The sequence below is a fragment of the Diceros bicornis genome, chromosome 35, assembly GCF_020826845.1.
Source record: "Diceros bicornis minor isolate mBicDic1 chromosome 35, mDicBic1.mat.cur, whole genome shotgun sequence".
Lineage (NCBI taxonomy): Eukaryota > Metazoa > Chordata > Mammalia > Perissodactyla > Rhinocerotidae > Diceros > Diceros bicornis.
The window spans coordinates 4,693,522-4,716,238 of record NC_080774.1 but is presented as its reverse complement, the minus strand read 5'-3'; the positions used below and the strand labels follow the sequence as shown (position 1 = coordinate 4,716,238).

Below are 22,717 nucleotides of genomic sequence, written 5' to 3'. Positions count from 1 at the left end.
TGGCTGTGGGAATACTTACTGGCTGAAGAAATCAAATGTTTTGAGTCAGTGGACCCCCCAGCTTGGGGGCGTAATGAGAGAAGTGGAGACAATGGCTGCCTGTGGCGGAACAGCTGATTTTCAAGGCAGAATGAAACCTCACTTGAGGCAGGAATGTGTCGACCCCGTTGTGTAAACCAGAGTGAGCAGGAGGAAGAGGAGCTGCTGTCAAGTAGAGTCTTCAGCCCCCAATGGGGATGGTCTAGCCCCAGAACACCTGGCTTCCTGCTGATGGCCGCCCTGCGCATCTCCCACCAGGCAGCCGGTCAGATTGAAAATGGTAATAACAATAATACAGAGGACAGAAGAGAACAGACTCATGCTCAGTCCAGTCGAAATTGGGGACGTTTAGGTAATAACGATGATAAAATTAACATGTGACCGAGCACCGAAGATGTGCAGCTCTACGGTGGTTGTTCTCACAATTTTGCCTGAATTAGCGAGTTCACCCTCAGAATAATCTACTACGTGACTTTCTGACTTTCTCACCATTTTTCAGCTGTGGAAACGGAGGGCCTGGGAGTTTAGGGGCACCGCCTAAATCCCACAAGTGGCAACAGGAAAGGCTGGGATTCGAATCCATGACCTTGTGGCCCAGGTCTCCCACTCGGAGCATCTATACTCCTCCGTCTCTTTGTAACTATCCTTTCCAGGGGAGCATAGGCTCATTTCTGAGCTCATGGACTTGCATTGACTTGTGACCCCTCTTAGGTCTGGTTTTGACGTCTTCCTTCCCAAGGCTTTGCCTCTCATCTTTTCCCAAAACCAAGATAGAAAATAGTATTTGCTCTTTTAATCTAAAGTTTCCCTCAGGATTTTGAGTGAGAAGGAGTTAGTGTCTATCTCTCCCTCTTAGAAGATGATGGAATCCCCTATTGAGACCTGTTTTGCCTTCATGCCCCAGACCAGCATTTCTCCACCTTTTTCTAGGAACCCTGATGTTCCTCAAGAAATAATCTTGGCGTTCTGTCTGGATTTCTCAGGTCTCTGGCTGCAAAGCTCAATCTAAGCCAGCTTAAGCAAAATTGGGCAATTTCCTCCCTCATAAAGCTGCACTATGTGAAGATGAGCGGGCCTTGCTGCCAGGGTCCCTCGGATTCTGGCACTTAACGTCACCAGGAACTGGTCTTCTCATTTCTCCTTCTCATCTTCCTGCCTTTCCTCGCTCCTATAGAGTGGTTTCATTCTCTGTGCCGCAAACGTGTTCTTTCTAACCTGAAGAAAACGTGATTGCCTGAAGCCCTTGACTCACAGTAGTAGAATCTTCTATCAGGAAGAAAGAAGGGGTCATTGCTATCAGCTCCAGCCTGGAAAACCCTAGGGAAGGACTCCGAATGACCCAGTGTGGCTCACGTGCCCATCCCTCCACCAAACACTGAGCCTAGGGGATGGAGACAATGATTGGCCCTGCCTGTGCCTGCCGCTCTCAGTACACAGGCCTGACGCCGGACGACAGAGGCAGGGGCTGCTGCCCCAAGTCAAATGACAGTGCTCGGCTGCCATCTCAGCAAAGTGGACCATTTATCACGAGTTGTAGTTAGCTCCTGGGTAGGCAGAGGAATGGCGGCTGAAGATGCCATGTCCCAATTCCCAGAACCTGTGAATGGGTTACTTTACTTGGCAAAGGGGACTGAGGTTGCCAATCAGCTGACATTAAAGCAGGATTATCCTGGAGGCACAAGCAGCCGTGACTCCGGGCCTCCTCTTCCACCTCCTCCGTAATGTAGACGCCCAGCTTGGTCCCCGGGCCTCAAACCTCGCGAGAACCTGTAAGAGAGGCGCTGGGGCGTAGCCTGCATGGGGGCCTGAGAGGAGCGAGCACCGTCACCCAGGGTCACGCCGGACTGAGACGGATAATGGGAGAGCTAATGTTTCCTTTTGACTCTTCCGTTTGGACTTCGGAGTGAGAGACTCTTAACGCGCAGATTAATGGGGTGATGCACAGGTTTAGGACCCCGTGGAGCCTTTTCCTAGTCTCCCGTCACTCTCTCAGGCATGCCGAGGGCAGTCCTCTCGGGGTCCTCGTGGCCAGTCAAGATGGCCGCCCCCGGTGAAGGCTGAGCAAGGGTGGTCGGCCCTGGGGGTGGGGGTGCGGAGTGGTGTCCTGGGGCTTCCAGGGCTCACCTGGGTGAGGTGGAGCTGCTGAGGTCCTGAATACAAGGACCCCCAGATTGACAGGGGATATTGCTGCAAGCCGTTGCCCGAGCTAACTGAGGAGGAGAACTAGGAGCGGGAGCTCAGGAAGACTCAGCTTATCCAAGCTGCCCCAGCGGCGAGAACGAGCTCTGTGTTTGAGGACCCAGTGATCAGTACATTCACCAACATGATGATGAAAGGAGGAAACAGAGTACTGACCAGATCCCTCATGACACGGACTCGGGAAGCTGTGAAAAGGAAGCAGTTTGAGAAGTACCATGCTGCCTCTGCAGAGGAACAGACAACCTCCTACGGCACCCCTCCACCATCTTCCACCGAGCCCTGAAAGACTGTGAGTCTGGGATTGGGCTGGTACCCATCCTCAGGGGTGGCCACGGCTACCAAGTCCCTGTGCCGCTAGGTGAGCAGCATAGTCATTTCCTGGCCATGAAGTGGATGATTATCGAGTGCAGGGAGAAAAGGCACCTGTAGATGCTGATGCCAGAGAAGCTGTCACATGAGCTGCTGGAGGCTTTTCACAGCCAGGGCCCTGTGATCAAGAGGAAGCACGACACGCACAAGACGGCTGAGGCCACCGCCCCCTGGCCCACTAGCGCTGGTGGTAGAGGTAGGGTAGAGGCTCCAGGAGCAGCGAGGGCTCTCTGCTGCAAGAAACAATGTGACCCATTGCCAAGTTGAAAAATACCTGTGGGTTAAGGATGTAGTTCCTTCTCAACGGCGGGAAGGCCTCACGAGAAGGATGGAGCAGCATGTTTATTGCTTGTTAGTCCTTCTTTCTTTGGGGCTAGAGTTTGCTCTCCCTGCCCTGTCTTCTTGCAAAGAGGGAACATATCTTGGATTTCCCCCAGGTAACTTAGGGACCATCCAGCCTTCTCTTCCCTCAGCGTGGGGCGGACCTTTGGATGATACGAAAGGAAGCAGTTTTAGTATCAGAAAAGGTTTATTAGAAAATTCTCACCCTGAACTGGTGTGACATATGATGTGGTACTGCCATTCATTAAAACTGACTGGAGAAAATAAACTTAAAAAGAAAAAAAAAGATTATTCTGGTTTATGCAGTACATAGTCACTTGTAGTTTAATAACAGGGATACATTCTGAGGAATGAGTGGCTAGGCGATTTTGTCATTGTGCAAATGTCATAAAGTGTACTTACAGAAACCTAGATGGTATAGCCTACTGCACACCTAGAGTATATGGTACTAATCTCGCGGGTCCACTGTCATATATGCGGTCCGCCGTTGACTGAAATGTTGCTTTGCATCGCATGCCTGTAGTCTCAAAAATACGTAAAAGTGGAAGAGAGAGGCAGAAGAGGAGAGTCATAGAGAGAGATACAGATGATGGATGCTAAATTATTGGCTTGGAAGATGGAGGTAGAGGTTGTGAACCAAGGAATCCAGGCAGTCTCTAGAAGTTGGAACAAGCAAAGAAACAGATCATTCCTTAGAGCCACCATGTCGAAATCTTGATTTTAGCCCAGTGAGACCCATGTCAGACTTCTGACTTCCAGAATGTTAAGAGAATAAACTTGTGTTGATTTAAGCCCCTGAATTTTTGGAAATTTGTTACGGCAGCAATAGAAAACTGATTTGTCTCCTATCTTGTAATGGGGGTGTTTTATGTTGGTGATATAAATAGGATTATTGCATCATTAGAGATTGAGTAGAGGTCTGTCTCTGCAGCAGAGAAGAAAAAGTAGCTACTTTGAGTACTGGGGTTTTGAGCCTTTCTAGTCAGAGAAATCATTTGTCTGAGAAAGAGACACAGTCCCTTGAATGCATCTGTCAGTGTAACAAGACATTGGTTGCACTTGGCTCTTCCTAAAATGTGGACTGTGACATTCAGAGTTCAGGCTTGTTGTATCAACTCAAGGGAATCTACCAGCTTTCACAAAAGAGGAAGCTTTCAGTAACACAATTCATAATACCGCCATTGGTGGCACAGGCAGACTTAAGGTTTGGACTCAAAAGATTTGGGAGTTCACGTTGCTCCAAGGTCATTTGTCAGATGGGTGACATAGGCAAACTTCTTAACCTCTCTGAGCCTTTCACCATCAGTGAAACAAGAGTAATAACACTAACCAGTTCTACCTCATGAGATTGTGGTTGGAAAAAATAAGTTAACATTGTCGACGTGACCTCATTTTATAGGAGAATTAAATTAAAACACAAATGAAAGCAGTATTTCCCTGCAAATATGACTCTCTGCCTATAACTAATTGAAGATAGGGAAGCTCTGAATGTTTTTACCATCTAACCTTGAAGCTGACCCATTTAGCTGTACGTGGATGTGGGCAGTGGATAAAAACATTTTGAAAATTTAAGAGTGCATTTTTTTGCCCAAAATATAAGATTACCAGATTCTTATGTTGTATCTTTTCATGTACTACTTCCAGAAATATTTTCTGGCTAATATTGATAGGATAATATTTTGGAGATTGAATATTAGATATTCTTAATAAAACTGTAAAATGTTACTGTAAAATATTAGTCCACAATTTGTTTTCTAACATACATTTTACCCAAAGCTGGTTTAGTGGTGATACATTCTTCTCCAGAATTCAGCCGCAAATAGATGTTTAATTGAAAGAAGTGATGCCTTTAGGTCATTAAGATTCCCTGTCCCACCGTGATTTCCTGGCTTCCTCCAGAATGTCATCAGGGTCTGCCCATTACTGTTCCATGAATACCTAAGCCAAAGAGGATGGAAATGACACAGAGGGGGATGGTTAAACACCACCCTTTAAAGAGATTTATTACACTTGCATCATTCTCTGAGAAGACATATTCACTTTTAATGTAATGATTCATGCACTTTGAATATCCAGTGCCAAGATGTGCATTATTTTTGAATTTTTAAATTACTGTCATTAAAATAATTCAAGCCTTTTATAAAGAATACATGATTATTGTATTAATCAAAGACCAAAAATGTTGTAGGTTGTTCTTTTTAGAAATTCTTTAATTGGCAGATGAAATCAAACAATTACGAAATGCTTTAATAAATGATTTCAACAAGTGTGTTCTTTGGCAGTAAATTAGGAAAATGTTTTGCTACAAGCATCAATTACAAAGTTTTGAGTGGTTGTGATAAGGTTGTGATAAAAAATAAAACATCCATGTGATTATAATGGTTCATTTTCTCACACATTGTATTTCAAAGTGGGTGCGTTCTGTTTGTAAGACAATGTGGGGAAGAGACAGGAGGTTTCCCTCTTACCTATAACTATTCTCCTGTCTCTCTCTAGCTCCATCTTGGTGGAGAAGCAGAGATTATCCTGGGTGACTGTGTGACCATCACAGACCTGGGTGTGTAGCTGGTAGCTGGCTTCTCTCTCTCCTCTCATCTCCACAAAGAGATGAGAGTGGTTTCCAGGGGTTGTCTTCAAGTTCCCAAAGAGCTGAGACTCCCAGAGACACTTAGACCTTGGTTAATGGGGATAACTCGTCCTTCTCAGCTCTAACATCCCACAAGGGCGTCAGCATAGAGCACTGGCAGCTGAGACTGGCAATCCTCGAAGCTTCTCTCTGCTCCTCACGCAGTGTGCCCCATCTCCAAGAGAAGCATTCCATGACATCGGTAATGTCTCTTATGTGCTTTTTACATGCCTGTCACGGGTCCACATGCCATTGACATTGCAACAGGTTTATCTGTTCCATTGAGAGTCCACTGTTAGACCATGACAGGGGGTTATGTTTCTCCACTTTTACCAAAGCAGACAGTTTTTCACACTTAGATATTTCATTTCAGCTGCTTTAAGTAGGTACCAAATTGCTGTCTACTTACTATAATTGTTGCCAATTCTAAAAGTCTCCCACATCTTCACACTGTTAGAAAATCATTTTAAAAAGATATCAGAGGCATTGTCCCTTTCAAGCATGATGGAATTACAATGCATCTTCTTCTTAAATACCTCAAGCCAATACTGTGTCGCCTTACCTGCATTGGCTATCTGATACGTTATGGTTTAAATGATATTATCTTGGTTAGTGACTTAATTAGTTGCACTTGGAAATGATTAGGATGCATTGCCTAATCTTTCAAAATTGTTTATGAAAGTTCAAAGTAAAATGCAGTTGTGTGACATGAAATTAATACATCATTTAATGTACTTATTAAAATGTAGTATTTGTTCTCCACATCAGTGAGATATAGATCATTATTAATGACAGTCCAATGCATGTCAAGACTGTTTAAGTTTACAAAACACTGGTATTTATCGTGCTATTTCTGTATACTTAATGACTTTTATAAGAATTAACATTTATGTGTATAGAAATTTGCAAATTTCAAGGGCGTTGATCATAAATGCTTTGGTTTCATCTTTCTTGGATTTTATTCAGTGATGGTTTGGTGACACATTTAGACATTTATGATCCCAAGGATTTTTCATTTGCTGCCTCACGTTATGCATTTGAAATCCCTTTTTTTCCTGAAGGATGGCATGGCTTAGGTGCGTCTTGAGGCAGACACTAATTCTTCTGAGAGGTCACCAAGCTTGTGTATTCCTCAGGTCACAAATTAGGAGATAGAGATGCTCCGATAAGATCACAAAACCAAAAACTTACAGGACTGTGATAACAGAACCCATGGTCCATCTGTATATGCTGCATTAGAGGCCAGAAAACAGGAATAGTACATGTTGGCCAAATGAAAGAGACGAAGTTTAAACTGGAGGTGCGTTGCACTTGAGAGAAAGCAAAAAGTAAAAAGAAACATATTTGAAATTTTCTGCAGGAAAGAATGGTACCCAATAGCAAATCCTGGAAAATACCGTGTTCACCTCAGAAAAGGCAAATTGTTTCATTAGCACTCTTATTTTGCACACAAGACAGATAATCCCAGATGATAAATTCTTTAAAATCTAGACAGAATCTTGAGGAAATAGAGAACATCAAGGCAGGTAGGAAGATGTATTGTTTTGTCTTGCTGCCATTTCTTTAGAATTTAGAATTATATCTAATTCTTTAGATATTTTTAAAAATCTCTCAATCCTTAAGTTATTTGAAAACCCAGGCATTGGAGATTTTTTATCAGAATTCTTATTTAACCACTTTATAAAGATATTTTCCCACTTTATGTGCAGAATTTTGGGATTCTAGTGTAAGCTGTAGCTGTTGGGAGAACTACTTAGCATGTGCACACGCATACTCACACAACCCAAATAGCAGTCAACCATTGAGAAGATTTTTTTTCTTCATTTTAGCCACTTTGATAATGGCCTCACTCTCCTCACTCAGTCTCTGCATTGACACAGGGTGAATGGTTTGTAAAGTAAGCGACCATTTCCTCTGGGAAAATTCCCTTGTAGAATGAAATAAGTGTCATCCGTGGTACAAAAGAGCAGAATATTAAACAGATGGTGGACAAGTGAGAGCAAAGTGTGGAATGTGGGATTTCATGTATACAGTCTATACAGTATGTTGAAACACTGAGAGGTCTATGTGTGGGAATAATTACATTTTATATGATATCATGCAGAGCTATAGGTTTTAAAGTTTAGATTCCACTCTACAGTATTTCAACTGATGGAGAGAGAGATACACTGTATGAGAATATCACAAAATTCACTGAATTAGAGATTCTTGCCTGGGAAGGATGGGGCTTGTGTCAGGATGGTTGATGGAACTGGAAAGTGACTTCATTTTCCAGCATCAATGTTTCTTCTCACCACAGGGTAAGTCATCATTTTTAACATGCAAATGAAGAGTTAAACATTCTTCCATGTAATTTCATCCATATGTATTTTCTCCTTTCGTTTTCAGCCATTCGCAAGTACATGAGCACAGGGAGAAAGCCCCAACATCTCCCAGCTCCACGTGCACCATAAGCGTAGGAGTTGGTGGAGGGGTCAGCGGCTGTGCTTAGAAGTTCAGAGGAAAAGGAACAGTCCCTTCTGTCTTGGAGGCTGGTGTCCACATCCAACACTACACATCCCTCCAGATGCGTGTGCAACAAGGATATTCACATTCATGTCGATGTTCCACAAGGTTTGGGAAAGAGAAGGGGCCTTCACTGCAGCCAGACTTTCAGGGACCATTAAGCTGGACTTTTGCTCCTACTTTTCCAGCTGGCTGAGTTGAGGAAAAGCAAATATCTGTACCATTTGACATTTAGATTTATACATATGCATTTGTTTTCTTCCAAAGAGTTTAATGCCCTTTTTGCAGAATTTGAAATAATAAGCGGAATTAAAAAAAATAAATAAATCCTGAGAAGGCACAAAGAAATTGCACCTCTGAAAAAGTATCTTTAATTCTTCCTAGCAGCCCGGGTAAAAATTTTTCCAGATGTGTTAGTGCGGTGATAAGAGAAGGAGGCAAACATTTCTCAATTTCCAGTCAAGGGACCAAACTACCTTAAGACTCAGGGTGGTCGTGGGTGAGGCTCTGGCTCCCTCTCTGCTCCCTCTTTAGTGTTAATGGTTTGACTAGGTATATTTGTGGGAGGAGGGTGGGGAGGCGCTTGGATGGGGCTGAGAGTGACAAGGTGCTGATGGCTCAGACGTGCAGAGCCCTGGAGAGAGAGGAAAAACACAAGACAACTGGGGATTCTGCTCGCAAGCCTGAAGACGACTGCAGACCTTTCAACTGAAAGATGGAGGTGCATTACTCACCAGATTCTTCCCGGACTATCGCTTGGGCATGTGTGCACTTAATGACACGGTCAGTGTCATCTTTGCCACGTTGGCCAATGCCATCCTTTGCCTTCAGCCTGGAAGGGGGAATGTCTTTGGCAATCTAGAATTTGGATAGCTTTATATGTCATAATTATCACTGCTTGCCAAGGCTGCTCTTTCTCCAAACCCACAGGTATCCTATAATAAAGTACAAACAACATAAAAATTGTCTTTTCGACACTCTTCTGTGAAGCTGCATGCTTTCGTGCTTCTAAAAAGCTGACAAAAATTGAGCCAAAGTGCTCTCCCAAATTTGCAAATCTGCCTTCTCTCCCATCCGCCTTATTTCTCAGCACTTTAGATAACTGTTCCCCACTAGCATCTTCACCCTGTCCTCTTCCTCCTGGGGTGGAGGAGGCCAGAGCCACGGGCCCCAGCAGGTTCCCCCCAGATCTCACTGTGCAGGCATGCAGTATCAAAGAGAGGAGGAAAAGTAAAATTTTGAAGATGGCATTCAGGAAAGAGTGAACACCTTTTATTTTGAGAGGTTTTTTTTTTTTTTTTTTTAATGCAAACACGACATTTTAGATTTCTTGTGTTCAAATTGTTAGTACTTATCAATGATCTCTTTATGAATTTATAAAATTTATTGAAGTTATTCTGGTATATTTACTGTTTGCTTTTCAGAATTTTTTTTCTTAGTAGCAGATAAAGTTCACAGAAGAGTATGAGCTGGGCTTCAGTGTTTTTATAGGGCATCCTGACTCAAGATGGTCAGGTCATTATTACTTTCCAGATGGAAAAATAAAGATCCAAGGACTTTACAGTCCATTAGGGAAATTATCCTCCCAGCCCAAGAAGGCAATAATGTTCTCAATTCACAATACTAGACCATTATCTCATTATGAGATGCCTTCAAATTGTCATTCCTACACTATGTCAATTTTTCAGATGAAATATATACATGTATGTATAAATATATATGTATAGAGATACATATATATTTAAATTTATTTCAAAATGTGAAGCTATTTCTTTAGGTTCTGTGAAGGCTGAAAGAAAAGAAAACCTTTTCATACATTTTCCTTGCCCACAAGAATAAAGCGCTTTGCAAACAGTGAAATGGATGTTGCTTCTTAATTTGCTGCCCATGTGATTATCACTTTTTGCTTTCGATGGGTTAAATCACTTTTTATATGACACATTTCTCTTTGCATTCTTTGCACAGGGGTAATGTGAAAATACAGGGAGAGAGGTAATGTGCTGCTCTCTATTTTTTATTCTTAAGGTTGGAACTGAAATGACCCACTACTTCATTTTGAGAGATATCGTAGACCAAGTGTTAAAATGAAAAGAATAAAGCTTCTTAAGAGAAAAATCTTTGCTACCTTGGGTTTAGCAGAGGTTTCTTAATCAAGATTCAAAATTGCTAACAACAAAAGAATAAAATAATTGACCTTTAAAAGATTAAAAACTTCTGCGGATTAAAGATGTAATTATAGAAATGAATATGCAAACCTTAAATTGTGAGAAAATATTTGCAATACACCTATCTGACAAATTTTAGACAGAATATATTAAATCCTTCTACAACTCAATAATAAAAGACAATCTAATTTAAAAATGGGCAAAAAACTTGAGCAGATTCTTCATATAGAAATGTATATAAATGGCCACGAAGCACAAGAAAAAAGTGTTTAACATCATTAGTCATCAAGGGAATTCATATTAAAACTACAGTGAGATACCTCAGCATGTCTTCCAGAATAACTGAAATTTAAAAGCCTGGTGACAACAAATGTTAGGGAAAATGTGGATCAACCGAAACTCTTTCATTGCTGGTGAAAAGTATTTGGCAGTTTTTCTTAAAGTTAATTATATACTCTGGAGTGTTCTAATACTACCAACCAATCCTGACTCTCCAGACACCAGCTGGGTGTCCTACAATTTAACTCAATTCTGATACTATCTACCTGGAGAGAGCATCAAATCCCACAAGACTGCCCCCCTCCCTTCATCTCAGATGCCAATTATGAGTCCAGGTTGTCGCCTGTACTTCCAACTGACTGACTACACGTCTCAGCTCCCAGGACTCCCTTCTCAGGTTTGAAAATTTGCTAGAATGGCCCACAGAATTGAGGGAAATATTTGCTTATGTTTCCTGATTTATTATAAAAGAACATGACTCAGGAGTATCCAGATGGAAGAGACACGTAGGGTAAGGTATGAAGGAAGGTGTGTGGAGATTCCACGCCCTCTCTGGGCACACCACCCTCCAGCACCTCCATGTGTTCACCAGCCAGGAAGCTCATCAAATCTCATTGTTCAAGAGTTTTTAATAGAGCTTCATCTCCAGTTCTCCAACCTTCCTCTTCCCAGAGGTCAGTGGGTGGGGTTGAAATTTCCAACCCTCTAATCACTTGGTCTTTCCCGTGAGCAGCCCCATCCTGAGGTTACCTAGGGATCCTGCCCTAACTCACCTCATTGGCATAGACTGATGTGTGCTCAAAAGGGGTGCTTTATGAATAACAATAGATACTTCCATCACTCAGGAAATTCCAAGGATTTTAGGAGCTCTGTGCCAGGAACTGGGGACAAGACCAAATATATTTCTCCTTAGACCACACACCCATATTCTACGACTTAGCAATTTAATTTCTAGGTAGTTACCCAAAAGAAATCACTATCAATTTAAATAGTCCCGAATTATCTTCTACACGGCACATTTCACTACCTGAAATATACTTGTTGTTTATTTATCTACACTCTTTGAGAGCAAGGATTCTGTTTTATTCACAACTATATCTCTGATTACTGCAACAGTGTTTGAAACATAGTGGTTTCTAAATAAATATTTGCAGAATATCTGAATGAATATAATCCTCATAGTAATGATACCAGCTTCAGACAAGGTTGACATAAGGGAAGCCATACTGTAGAAAAGAAAAACTCTATTGTAACTTTGAATGACCTCTGACTAACTAACCCAGTTGGATGTGCGCCCTGCAGGAGATCTACCTGCTCTGTAGATTTTATGACCCCTGCTTGTGCATGTACATCCCAGCTGCGATAAGATGATAACTTTGCTTTTTTGAGTTCCTTAGGAATGTGATGACCCCCGAACAGAGAATCTGTGCTGATAGCCATTATCAGTGAAAACTGAAAGATCTGGTGTGGCAATCCCAGTCTGTAACACCAGAGGGTCAACATTCCTAACCCCCTCCCCAATAACACAATGGCCTATATAACTGCTGTAAGATTTCGTGCCCCCTTAAGATGGTTCTTTTGGACCTGAGTTGGCCATCTTCCTTCTTGCTAGCAAGCTGTAATAAAAAAGTTCTTTTTCTCCTATCACCTTGTGTCTTGACTACCGGCATGTCTTGTAGCGAGCAGAAGACCCCACATTGGGCGGTAACAATTTGGTGACCCAGATGGGCCATTAAGTCCTGCTCATGGCCAGCTGACCGTGGAGGGGTGGCCTGTTGGGTAAGTCCCTAGTGGTTGTTGAGGCTCTCTTTGTCTTGGAGATCTGCCCTTCCTGCTCTCCCATGCCAACACTGGCTGCCTCCTAATGCTGATGTGGTAGGAAGAGAAATGGCTACATCTAGCAGGTCGATGGGCTCATATCTGGAGCAGGGTAAGTCACCTCAGGGGTCCACCACCGAGAACTTTCCTTCCCCTCCATCTTGTGTCCTCTCATTGAGAAGGGGGACCATCTGGTAAATAGGGTGCCCTGCCAGAGTGGGAAGAAGAATAGGACTTCACCCAGAATCTAGGAACAAGTGTTTAGTTTGTCTGTGTCTTTGTCTGTGTCTGTGTCTGTAAAGAGCTCTAGGATCAGATATCTTTTGGATTTGGGTGAATGACCTCCTTAAAATGCGCCTGTGCCTAAAATTATCTAATATCTTGTCAGCATTGTGGGTTAGAGGCCCCACTGGTGAGATTTGGTTGCTGGGTTAAAGTCCCAAGGCTAGGATTGTGGGAGACAATATAAAGGTTACCGCCACTGGGGCACTCAAAAGGATTGGGTTAGAGTCCCAAACTCTGGGGTAGGGTCCCAGAGTACCCTAGGTTAGAGTCCCAGAGATTGGATTTCTGTGTCTGTTCATGTTTGTCTATGTTTCACTGTGTTATTTGCTAAAATTGGCTGCTTGGGGACTGAGTTTCTTGGTGACCATAACAAACTGCCTTTTAGACTAATCTTATGAGAGTCTTCTGACTCCCAAGAAAAGAGGCACTATTCCCTCTGGTCCCTCGGGACATTCCCAGGTGACTGGGGACTTTACAGATGTGTCAGGGTGTCTGCCCATGATGTGTAACGGCCTTATAGGGACCCCTTCTGAAGAACATATCTTACTGGGCCCTCATTGTTCATGGTGAGGCAATTGGCAGTGGCAGCTCGTCTGGGGCTTAAATCACCTGAACTTTGTGGGTGCCAGGACACATAAGAGAAAGAGCCGACTCCTTGATTATTCTTGGGGGAGCTGCTCCCACTAGCTCACTATCAGACCTTGTTTCTTGCGGCCACGTTGATAAAAGCCCCCCCTAAAAGGGAGATAACTGTAAACATCTGGCAAGATAACCCAGGATAATTTAAAATTACAGTGACCATTTTGGGCTCTTTTTGAGACTCCAAACCAAGGAACAAAGAAAAATCTTTTATCTTTAAAGAGTCAAGGGCTCCACCTTTTGACCAAATTCTCCAAAAGGTGTAAATGTTTACAGAGAACAGCAGAATCTTACCAAGCTTGTTTTGTGTCTTGAGGGCTTGGCTTGATAATTGTCAGGTTGTGGGGGGACCCCAAAATATGGTCAGACAAAAATAGGGTGCACCTCATTTTGCAGTCAGAGATAGTCAGACAGAAATGCGGGTTGCACTCCTGTTTGTGGCTAAGAGTCCTACCAAACTGCCTTCAGCCTCAGGGTAATGACATTGGCTATTTGAAGCCTTGGCTGGGCCTTCATTGTAAGGGTCTTGATTTTAGGGATGCTTTAAATTTTCGCAATCTGATTCTAGCTGCAGCATGAATATACTTTTGACCAGTTGTGTCTAAATTCTGAAACAATGGGAAACTAATTTGATCCCCATCTGAAACGCCTTAGGCTGCGTTCTCCTGAATTGGGAGACTTTCAGCTACAGGTAAGCAGTAGGAGCTACTGAATATCCGTTGGTTTATTGATCCTTCTCCTCCCAGAGACAGTCGCTATTTTCCCTTGTTTCTGTTTTTTGTGTCATTTGTCATAAAGGAAAACCCACACAGCAAGATGCAGGAAGCTCCACAAGCCTGTTGTCTGGGCAGGCCCGCAGTAGACTTTGCCGTAGGGCCTCACCTGTGGAGTATGTGCATAAGGTGGCAGCTATTGCTAACAGGGCATCTTGGAAGCCAAAAGAGCCACAATATTGGTGGGCGCAATGTTGGTGGGTGCAATATTGGTGGGCATGGGTTGAGCAATTAAAAGCCATTAGGGCGCTCACCACCGCAAGAAGTCTCCCGTGAAAGGATAAGTTGGGTCACGGAGCAGGGTAGATGACACAGGTCTCGCACCAACTTCAAGAAAATGTCTGTGCAGTGATGAGGCACTCTGTAAAGCACACACAGTCCCCAACCCTGTGGCACCTCCCCCCAAGGTATTAATCTGGCTCCAAGAGACCCAAAGCATAGCTAAAGCTTTTAATGTGCATATAAGATGAGGGGTTTTTTCCCTCTTTTTGTCTTGTTCTATGTCTTAAGAATTTGGCTTTGTGACCTCTTTGGTCATGAGAGGTCCCAGTCCATCAGGGACCTTTGTTGTCTCAATCTATTTTGTTTGCTGGTGCACTAGTGCCTGTGCAGTGAGGGCCTTTGCTTTCTTGGGCTATTGTTTTGGGAGTGAACATTCTGGATCTTGTGAGGGCTTCTCCTTTTGCACTCTTTTTTGGGGATGCCTCTTTCATCCACAGTTAAGCCATAAATGCTTGTAGATATTGGGATATTAAAAACAGACAAGGCAGATATCCCCCAGAAACTCCATCTTGGGGAAAACTTGAGTGGCTTCTCTGTGCCTTTACGATGTAGTTGGACAGGTAGATCAACCTATAATGTCATTTCACTGACAACCCAATTTCTGAGAAATCAAGAGCAATTGTCCTTAAAAAAATCCTTGTAAGACTGGAAAAGCAGCTCCAGAAGCAGTTCACATTCCACCCACTTCCTTTATCTCAAAAAGGATTATCGTCTCGCCCCTCTCTGGGAAGTGTTATCTAGCTCATCACCAATTTCTAAGACTGAAGAAAGAAAAAAAAAAAAAGTAAAAAGACCAAAAGACGGCCACAAGAGCATGCCTGGCCAAAAATCTAGCATCTCGAGTGTCTTCTCCACAAATATTAATAAAAAGGCTTAAAACAAAAATTTGGATTCATAATTGGGGAGCCTTGTTCCTGATTCATGGCAGTAATAGCTGTGCAGTCTCTGTGTATGTGTCTGTATGTATGTTACCTATGTGTGATATTTTACCTCTGGATGATATGGTCAAAATTAAGAGCTCTATTCAATTAACTTGAAGTAAGCGCCCATAAAAATTATTTCTAAATGCAGTTAACCCAAATGTCTTTCAAGTTAACATGATATAAATTAATCTTTGGTAAATGAAAGTTGGTTTAAGTTTGTTGGTTTGATTGACAATTGTTGGAAACAAATGATTTAGATGGATGAAAATAAGTAAGAGTTTTTGAGTACAATAATTATGTTTTGTGGTCTGTATACTTGGGAAAAACAGCTTCAAAAATTCCTTTTGGTAACTTAAAACTTTAGAGTTTTTGATAAAAGTTTGTTGAGTATCTGGGTCATTTTCAAATAAGATAAAATACTTAAACATTATTGCTAAACATATCTAAGTTTATCTACTTTTGGCTTATTACAGAAAACTAAAAGATGTTTTGGGTCTATTAGTAAACATGTCTTGTGTTTTATTAAGATTGTGCTAAAAAGTAACATGTTTCCAGAAGTTATGAAAAGTGTTTGCCAATAAGTTGCCAAGAAATAAATTTGCCAAGCCGCAGAATGCTAATATAAAAGAAAGTTTATAACTGCTTACTTAGTATTTACTTAGAAGTCAAAGTCTATAAGGGTTAAAAAAATTCTAATTAATATATGTGATTAAAGTTACTAAAAATTAATAAAGAAAACAACTCTGTATACAAAGAAAGTAAGATGTATATAGTAAAGAATGTACAAAGAATGAAAATATTTTGTTTGGTTGGTTAAGAAAGATAAATTTGTCCTCAAGTACTAGAAGGGAAGAAAGGAAGGCATGGGACAAAGTGTGAATGTAAAAAGAAAGTGATAGAAGGTTTGTGGAAGAAGAATTCTGGAAAAAGAGTTTTATGCATGGTCAAGTTGGCTAAGATTAAAATGAATTTAATTAAGTAAATGAGTTTTAATATCAAAAATAAGCTGGTATAAAATTAAAATTTGGTCTTCTTTCTCTTAAATGGATAATTTTCTTGAACTTGATAAAGGGGTTATAAAAGATTTTTCTTTACCTTTGAGTAAGTCTACCTAAAAGACAGAAAACTGTGTTGAAATAATTTCCTATGTTCAAAAGGACTGAGGCCTCTCTATTAAGGTTTATTTTTTTTTTTGACTATTTTAACTCTCTGTTTGTCCTTGACTATTTAAATGGATAACTGAACATTGTTTCACAGTGAGCATTATTTCCTATTTGATTAAGTGTTTTAAAACCTTTTGATATTTTTTTCACAAGCTCCCCAAAATTCATATCTTAAACAAAGTCTTTTGACTTTTTTTCTTTGAGAATTTTCAAAGGGACCCTGGAACTTCTCAAAGAAATTTGCTCTCTTCCTATAAGGAGAAAGATACTAAACTTATTAGGCTTATTCGGTATGTTAAATTACATGGGAAGCATTGTCAAATAAGTGATGATAAACCTTCTTAGGTGATATTGTGTGAGTGAATGTTATTGATATAGGTGTTTTGAAATTGTATAACACTACTGAAATTCTGATCTGTCCTGGTTATCAGTCTGGTTCTGGTTATTACTTTAAAGTATTGTATGTCACAAAATTAACCAAATTTCTTTGTCAATTGCCATTTTGGGGCCTTGTTGCTGACAGACAGCTATTGTTTGAGGCTTTTGCAAAATGTGTTCCATCTTCAGAGACATTCATGGAAAGGACTCTGGCACTTACTCTAGAATACAGGTTTCTGACAAACTTTCAGATTATAAAACTGATCTGGGTAAGAAATAACAGAACTCCAACAGAGAAACTGCAGACTTGGTGAAACTGCTAACTGGAGATTAAGATCAAGAATCAACTACACTGAACTGAATGAACTGATGGGGATGATTATAATTTTTATGATTTTTGTTTGAAATATCACTGATTTTTTAATATTTGTTTTTTTAGATTTAAGAAAATCTTTTTCTCTTTTCTCCTGAGATAGCTATGACTTTTGACAATTTGGTAAATTATACCTTTGCAAGCAGAATTGAAACATTTATCTTTTTCTCCCTACCTGATCTCTCCAGGATTTGGAAACTCTTAGTAAGTGAATATTGTTGTTTTCATGGCAATATAGTTATTTGCATAAGCTCAATAAGAATCTGCTCTCCTTATATCAGGACACAATTGGAAATATTGGTTATTATTACCAAAGCCTTGACTGGAATGTGACAAGACAGCTTATGTGAGACAAAGATAGGACTTTATGGAATAAAGCCACATGGAAATATTGGCCAGGTACCCTAAGTTCAGTGTTCCCAGCAGCATTTACTGGATAATTAAGGAATGTCACTTATCTGGCAGGTGAAAGGAACCTCAAAATATTTTGGGGGACCTCAAGAAGAGAGGAATTCACCCAAATCTGTAGGTATTTCAGGCAAAGGCTGATGACAAAGTCATTGGCTTGGCTTTCCTGGCCTCGAGAGGCCTTTAAAGTTCAATCTGAGATTCCTCATAAAGAGTTCCAGCAAAGTAGACTTAAAACAGCCTATATGATCAATGGCTATTCTTTCTGTGCTTATGTAAATAATTGGGACAAGTTTATTTTATTTTACAAACTGGTTAGTTTTAATTTGTCTATCTTTGGTAAAATGAGGATGATTTTAGAGAGAAAAAATATATGTTTCAATAGAAACTATAGTACACATTCATGAATGTTAGGTTATAGCTCTGATAATTGTCTTTGAGCTTTTTGTTTTATATCCATTAACTCGACTGGATCCTGAATTCTTCTAGTCTCTTGAAATATCTGGCTACAAATCTCCAAACTAATGTTTTCAATTTTTTTCCGTCATTTTCATTGGGAATCACTGAAAACTGAACTGCCCTTTTTCCTGAAGCCTTACAAACTGAAGCTGGTGGACTTGATATAAACTTAAGAGAGATTCATGTCTGTTGCTAATGTAAGCCACTCAGAAAGGTACCTGAATACCCAACGACATCATCAGAGACATTTAAGCTGCAAAAGATGCTTTGGTGCTGACATCTAGAAATCTTCTTCACTGGCTGCCCCCTGGACTCAGAAACTGGTTTATAATTTGCTCTTACCATTAACTTTGTTTTTCTTTTTGTCTTATTAATCATGTGGTTGCTTGCTTCCACAATGTAGGCCTAACTTTGGGAGTCCACCTGCATCACCATCGTACTAAGAGACTGGTTCAACAAGATGGAACAACAGGACATCCCTCAAGATTGAGGGGTTAAACAGAAAAGGTAGGGAATTGATACCAGCTCAAGACAAGGTTGACATAAGGGAAGCCATATTGTAGAAAAGAACAACTCTATGTTAACTTTGAATGACCTCTGACAAACTAACCCAGTTGGATGTGCGCCCTCCAGGAGATCTAACTGCTCTGTAGATTTTATGACCCCTGCTTGTGCATGTACCTCCCAGCTGCTATAAGATGATAACTTTGTTTCTTTGAGTTCCTTAGGAATGTGATGACCCCCGAACAGAGAATCTATGCTAATAGCCATCATCAGTGAAGACTGAAAGATCTGGTGTGGCACTCCCAGTCTGTAACACAAGAAGTTCAACATTCCTAACACCCTCCCCAATAACCCAATGGCCTATATAACTGCTGTGAGATTTTGTGCCCCCTTAAGGTGGTTCTTTTGGACCTGAGTTGGCCATCTTCCCTCTTGCTAGCAAGCTGTAATAAAAGAGTCCTTTTTCTCTTACCACCTTGCCTCTTGACTATTGGCATGTCTTGCAGTGGGCAGAAGGCCCCACTGGGGAGTAACAGTAACACCCTGAAGTAGACATTACTCTTATTCCTATTTTACAGATGAGAAAACTAAAGCACAGAGCAATGATTAACTTGTCTATGATCACATAGCCAGTAGGAGATAGAGTTTGGATTTGAACCAAGGGTGAACTTTTCATCAATAGAAGGTTGGCCTGGAGATTTGTGTGACTTCATTTTGGTTCTTGAAGACGCAGCTCTGGCTCCAAGGTCAACCTGCTCTTTCTTTAGTCATTGTGGCTTAGTAGAACGTGTTTGCTGGGTAGCCACTTTCTCAAGCCAGCCCCTTAGCTCTCCTGCCTCATGGAAGCTGCAGTTTCTTTGGTTTGCATCAAAGGTTTTCACCAGTCAGGTGGAAAATGTAACAGAATTCACAGGATGAAATAGATACTGAATTGGGGCCCCTTTTGGAAGCAGGAGGTAGAAGGGGAGGCTAGCTCTCCCAAGCTGCATGAGAGTTGGGTTTATGAGGTAGATACTTATGTGCTCAATAATAAATGCTTATTGAACACCTGCTCTGTGACAGTCACTGCTTAGGTGCAGGGGTTATAAAGTACACAGTGCAGACAAGATGCCAGGTCTCCAGGAGCTTGTATTCCTGTAGAGGGAAGAACATATAAAAATTCACAAGTAAATGTATTTGTAGGGAAGATAGTAAAGTGTGCTTTTGAAAACATTATCCAAGAAAGAGACATATGAAAAGCCAGTGGTCAGGACAGGGATAATTATTTCAAATAGTCAATAGACACCCTTTGATAAGATGTCATTTGAACAAAGACCTGAAGGAGGCAAGAGAGTGAGTTATGTGACTATCTGGAGAAAAATACTGTTCAGCATTGATGGCGAAGGTCAGAGTCATCCTTGGGCATCTCTAAAAACACTTGAAAATACAAGACAAGGACATCTCTCTGCAATTCCAGTGCAGCCGGTTTCCCCTCTAGTGTTAGAGCAGATTGTATATGGCTGAGGCCCAAATGCACAGGGTGGCTGATGCTTCAGGGCCATGTTATATGAAAATACAATGATCGTAGTAAGGATGATGCCATGCTTAGACTGAGATATGTCAAGGGAGCAAAACAAAGGGAGCGGCAGGATGACCGCATCCACTAGTGTTCAGTGGGGGGCATTCGCTCACGGTGTGTGGGGAGCATTGTGTGAACCACTGAGATGATTCTCTGTATTTATTCCTCCTTCCATGGCTTCTCTTTTTCTGGTTTTTTTTTTTTCTATCTCTTTTTTCTCACTCTCCTATACATATATGACTGAATTTATGTAATTGCAAGATACCATAAGATCCTTGGAGCTGACACATGAATGAAGGCATAGACGTATTTTATGTTTGCAAAAGGCAAAGCTATAGGCAATGGGTAAAAAGAATTAGGGAAAAAAACTTCTTCACAAGAGCTACCCAAATGTGACCTGGTCTGCCCTGTGAGTCTCTGGCGGGATACAGGGGGCTGGTTGACCCTCTGTTAGGGTATCAGCCAGAGTACTTGGTTGCAAATAACAGCAACAGAGTTGGTGTAACTTAAAAAGGAAGAGAACATATTGAAATGAATGGGTAGCTCCAGAATCCATAAGAAAAGTAGAAGACACCATGACTTGGAAGGGAAACAGCAGGGACAAAAGGAGGCTTGAGGTTAGACAGGACACGTAGCCACGTTTCTCCATAGGAGCAACATGGCAGTGACCTGGCTGCTGGCGCTGCCGCCACTGGATGCTCACTTCTGGCCCTGTATTTATGTCCCTCCTTCTGCTCAGATATCAGGGCAGGACATTCAATGGGTGAAGTCTTGTTCCGCTTCCTATGCCTGAGCTGATAGAAAGCAGGAAGAGATTTTCTGGCCTCCTTTGACATCTTCAAAGAGAAGCGGAGGTCCGCCCTTGTCAAGTTCCACACAGTGGGGTTTATCCATCAAAGAAAGTGTTATTAGAAAGGCAGTCTTCCCCCTGAAAATGGGTCATATATCCCTGAAAGGTAGAGATATTATTGAAAGGAATTCTGAATTGGGTAATTTATGGAACTAGATAATCTTCAGAATGTCTTCCTATTTCTAAAGTCTTACATATACAAAAGGGTTTGAAGCAAGAAGCTATGGGAGGAATGTGTACAAGCTCTCCAATTTTCAGGGGAAAGCAAACTATACTGATCTATGGCAAGATTATTTTGGCTCTGGTTTTATTTTAATTGACCGGGTTAACCTGGTTTTGGCCATTACACTAGTCCAGGGCCCACTGGCCACTTGTTAGTGTTCTATATGTGCATGTAAAAGTGACCATCTCAAATTAGCAAAGCTCAAAAGGAGAATGTATTATAAGAAACAGGGTGTCCACGGGATGCAAAAGTGAAGCTGACATGGGGCCCGGAAGCAGGGAACTGGAAAGCTCTCAGCAGCCCCAGGAGTTATTTATCTCTACCTCCCACGTCTCCTGCACTCTCCCAGATACTGGAGATCCCCCTTCTCTTCACAGCAGGCAAAAGATGACTTCTCGGACTTCCAAGTTTGAATGTTATGTCTGGCCAGGTCAGATCTTTCTTTGGGGAGCTGCCTTATTTTCCGTTCCTTATATGTACATGGTGTCAACAATAACATTCAGGCTCCTCATCTAGGACGTGGTTCCTCCCAGGACACATCATTCAGTCTTCAGCCACAATCAAACTTGGCATCCAATTACCAGTCACTATTGGTTACAAACACAATTCTACTATAATTAACATGCCAAATTACCGCTATCGAATCCAGGTAAGTAACATAAATTTCACCTTGTTGTGCATAACTATGACTTATGAAGGACAGTGGGGGATACTTCTAAATCAGTTTTCATGTTTCTAATAGTAGGGTATTCTCCTGTGGAGAAGGAATCAGCATCCTCTCACAGACGGAATACTTTTGTTTGAGAAGGAAGAAACTTTTGTTATTTTCCAGCTTTACTGAGATATAATTGACAAATAAATATTACTTATATTTAAGGTACAACCTGGTGTTTTGAAATATGTATACATTGTGAAATAATCACCACAATCAAGCCAATTAAAATATCCATCACCTCACATAGTTACTCTTTTTCTTTGTGTGTGTGGTAACCACACTTAAGATCTCCACTCTTAGCAAATTTCAAGTATTCAATATAGTATTATTAACTATAATCTCCATGTTGTATATTAGATCTCCAGAAAGTATTCAACTTGCCTAATTGAAATGTTGTACTCCATTTCCCCCTCCCCACCAGCCCCTGGCAACCACTATTCTACTCTCTACCTCCATGAGTTTGACGATTTTAGATTCCACATGTAAGTGAGATCATACAGTAATTGAAATGAATCTTCTTTACTATCTCAAGATAGTGGATCTGTTAGTTACCAGGGAAAATAGAAATATCTATTTGTCTATCTATCTGTCTATTATCTATTACCTATTCACCTACACATTAACCCTACACAAATAATTTGGGGATTTGAGGGAAATAGAAAATCTTTAGTCTGAGCTCTGTTACATGATCAGACAGCAGACATTACTCTAAAGGAAGATCCTTCATTGCAATGAAATATTTCCTTATCTGTGTTAAATAATCTCTCCAGAACATGATATCAAACTACTTAGAATCAAGGTATATAAGAAAGACAGACAGAAAGAAAGAAAGAGAGGGAGAA

At 41.2% G+C, this 22,717-nt stretch overlaps 1 pseudogene; it reads left to right on the top strand.

The window, feature by feature from the left end:
* Nucleotides 1-1,903: 1,903 nt before the first annotated feature.
* LOC131398096 (small ribosomal subunit protein uS7m-like) lies at nt 1,904-2,801 on the top strand (annotated as a pseudogene).
* The last annotated feature ends 19,916 nt before the right edge of the window (nt 2,802-22,717 follow it).